Below are 3,782 nucleotides of genomic sequence, written 5' to 3' on the forward strand. Positions count from 1 at the left end.
ACAGTTCCTTGAGCGGAGGCATGCATACAGGAGTGATGTAAAGAGTTTCAAGAAAGGCCGTGTTGTCCGTGGCCCGAAGCCAATTCCGAAGACCGGAACGGAAATCAAGGCCGAGTTAGATGCTCTTCAGCCTAGCCCTGATGGGAATGGTTTCTTAGGATATGGGGAGACACACCAATGGACTCACAAGCCGTGCTTATGGAAGCTCCCTTACTTTGAGTTTCTCGAGCTCCCGCATAACATTGATGTAATGCACACCGAGAAGAATATCAGTGAAGCCATTTGGAGCACGATTGTGGACACTGAGAAGACGAAGGATAACATAAAGGCTCGAATTGATCAAGAAAGGTGGTGTGATAGGCCGGAGTTGAACATGCAGCCACCTAATGGTGCCAAAAAAACTTGGACTAAGCCACACGCTCCGTTCTGCCTCACAAAGGCCCAAAAAGGGAGGTCTTCCAATGGATGAAGGACTCCTTGTTTTTCCCCGATGGGTTCGCAGCCAACTGGATGAGGGGCCTGAACATTGAAACGCTGCGAGTACAAGGACTGAAGAGTCATGACTACCACATATGGCTTGAGCGGATAATGCCGGTGATGATTCGAGGCTATGTCCCCGAGAAGACTTGGCGAGTGCTAGCGAGGTTGAGTTTTTCTTCCGCCAGATTTGTGCTAGGGAGTTAGACACTAAAGTGATTGAGAAGCTGGATGAAGAGGCACCCGTGTTGCTTTGCGATCTGGAGAAGATCTTTCCTCCAGGGTTTTTTAATCCGATGCAACACATGATCCTGCACCTCGCGGAGGAGTGCTTAAAGGGGGGCCCGAATTGGGGCCGTTGGCAGTTTGGTCCCGAGAGAGAAACACAAAAGCTTCGTCAAATGACTGGCAATAAATGCAAGATCGAAGCATCCATAGCCGAGGCAGTCCTGAACGTGGAGGTGGCAAACTTCACCACTAAGCACTATGATCCCAACATTCCCACAAAGCACAACCCGGTCCTCCGTTACAATGCCGCCAACAATGAAGAAGTACCCAAGCTTAGCATCTTCGTGGGGCTTGGTGGCAAGTCAAGTGGCTCGAAGCCGTACAGAACGGACCTACCTGAGCGGACCTTGATCCACTCGTATGTCTTAAACACCATGGTCGAAGTGAAGCCGTACATCGAGTAAGTGCGAACCATTTAATTATTCGCAAACATTCACTCGTATGTTCGTGGCTAACTCTTCCTCTTTTCATCGGTATAGGAAATTCAAGGCTATACATTGGAAGAATACCCACAGGGAGCCTACCCCGGAAGAATCCAAGCAAATTTTCGATAAGGGAGGCGGTTTCGGTTTCAGTAGCTGGTTTTGTAATTTGGTACTATTCTATCCAAATTAGCTAGCACTTCCTACATTTATCGGTCATTTCTCGTTCTAAACTTCTTGTGCTAAACTTGTAGGCAAGAACTGACAAAGAGATGAAGTCAGAGCTAAGAAAAATTGCTAGGGGCTTTGACCATTCCGTAGAAGCGTTCAACTCCTATGACGTGAACGGGTATCGCTTCCAGACCCATCAATACACAACAAGCCGGCCCAACGCGAAGACAATAAATAGTGGGGTGGTATGTCAAGGTGATGATGGGCTCCATTACTATGGAAGAGTCGAGGGTATATACGAGCTGAATTACGGGTTTCACAAAGGGCTAAATCCCGTCGTCTTCAAATGCCATTGGTTTGACCCACGTCGGGTGAGACGGGATCCTGAAATTGGGTTGGTCGAAGTTGAAAGGAACTCCGTTTATAAGGGAGAGGATGTGTACATCTTGGCAACCCAGGCCTTTCAAGTATTCTATCTCCCGTACGCGTGCAGAAACCCGACAAAACGTCTACATGGATGGGATGTTGTGATGACGGTGCCTTCACGCAATAGGCCGCCCCCGCCAAACAAGGACGATTACCGCCGCGTAGACCCCACAGCAAGGAGTGTCGAGTTTTATCAGGAAGAAGGGCTCCCCGGCCATTTCACAATCGGCTTGCCGACTATCGATGACATGGTCGTAGACGATGAACAAGAAGACGCGGCATGGATGGAGACAATGCAGAAGATGAAGCCGAGGATGTCCGTGCCCCGGAAGACCTGAGTTTGCTCGAGGCGTTCAAAGCAGGGATTGACCTCGATGCAGATGGACCACCTCCAGGTTTCATTGATGATTATTGGTTCGCCGAGCCTGATGACGATGAGGAGACACGCGGTCCAATCACGGATGGCGACACAGGCTACTGATCTATGTAGTAGTAATTGTGAGGCTAGCCTATTTGTAATAACTCCGTGTAATAGAGATTGTCTAGCTAGGTTATTTGTAAGAACTCCGTGCTATGTTTGAGAGAACTCTATGGTAGCTATTTGTTGCTTCCACTAATTAATTAATGTTCATCCTTTTGCATTATTTGTTGCTTTCATTAATGTTCATCTACTTATATTTCTGTTGCTTTCACTAATATTTATCTCTTTACAATATTGCGTACTAATAAACCTCTCTCTTCATTTGTGTTTGCAGGTGATTGAAGCATGCCGCCAAAAAAAGGGGTGGCGGTCTTAAAAGAAGCTCAAGGACTTGGTAGGTGCAGGGACTTCGAGGCGGGGCCGAGCTACTACCCCTCCTAGCCCCCTCCCGTCGCTCCCACAGGCGGCCGCGTAGGAAGAATGCGACGCGGGTACTCACTCCTAGTCCTAGCCCCCTCCCGCAGCCGATGATGATGACGAGGAGGAGGACCAGGAGCACTACGGGGTGGGGAGGACCGGGGAGGGGGTGGGGGGTGGGGAGGACCTGGAGGAGGAGGGGGGTGGGGAGGACCAGGAGGAGGAGGGGGACGAGGAGGACCTCTCGGAGGATGAGGGGTTGGGGAACTTAGTGTTCGATCCTGATCCAAGCCTAGAGTGGTGTGAGCCGGAGGATTACCAGTACGTTCCAGCTTTGGAGAGGCTGAGGCCACGTGATAGGAAGCCATATCGGCGTGGGATAACACAGCTCCCCTCGCTGAGGAGTCGGGCGCTACGAGCACGTTGTTCTTGTGCCCTATGGAAGGAGGTACATGTTATTTTTTGGCATTTCGTTATCGCAATTTTGTCATTATCAAAATTATTATCACATACATATTGATGTTGTCGTTTCATGGTGCAGCTCGTTCAGCTTTGAAGACCCGACGCAGAGACCGCCACGTGGGTACTCGAACATCCTTGGGGGCCTACTTAGGTGGTATTTCCCTGGGATAGTCAACTTGCCTACTGGTGGCTGCGACGTAGCTTGGAGGTGGGCGCACTACAGCCTCGCGGAAGATCCTCTTGGCCGCGGCACCGCGGCGGATATGGTTGTTGCCAAATTCTGGGTACGTGACTTTTGACTTCTTACCATTCATACACTCTCCTTGGTTCACAATAATTGCACTAATGCCCCTTGTTTTACCTATGTGCATGGTTGCAGAAATACTTCAAGAGGGCCGAGGGCAAGGAGAATGCGTGCGATGATGTCCTACACCAGCTTGCAAGGAAGAGGGTGACTGGCATGCACTACGAGGCACGTGTTCAGTGCGTCCGCGACTGGCACGCCGACCGCTTCGTCCACATGAGTAAGGAGGACGCTCGCGACACGCTCATGCAGCCGTGGCAAGACTTGCGTGTATTTGCATTTATGTGTTATTGATTTCTTTATCGCCATGTAGTTTATTTTACCATAATGTGTTTATCTTGTGCATGTAGAACCCTCCTCAAGACGTCGGCAACGACGATAGGTGCTTCGTGCG

General features: G+C 50.0%; 1 long non-coding RNA gene across 1 annotated transcript; it reads left to right on the forward strand.

The window, feature by feature from the left end:
• The first annotated feature begins 661 nt into the window (after positions 1-661).
• LOC139833321 (uncharacterized) lies at positions 662-1,642 on the forward strand. The gene is made up of 3 exons (XR_011748829.1): positions 662-1,165; positions 1,245-1,359; positions 1,442-1,642. It is a non-coding gene; the product is annotated as an uncharacterized lncRNA (long non-coding RNA).
• The last annotated feature ends 2,140 nt before the right edge of the window (positions 1,643-3,782 follow it).

This window comes from Lolium perenne, chromosome 7 (genome assembly GCF_019359855.2).
Source record: "Lolium perenne isolate Kyuss_39 chromosome 7, Kyuss_2.0, whole genome shotgun sequence".
NCBI lineage: Eukaryota > Viridiplantae > Streptophyta > Magnoliopsida > Poales > Poaceae > Lolium > Lolium perenne.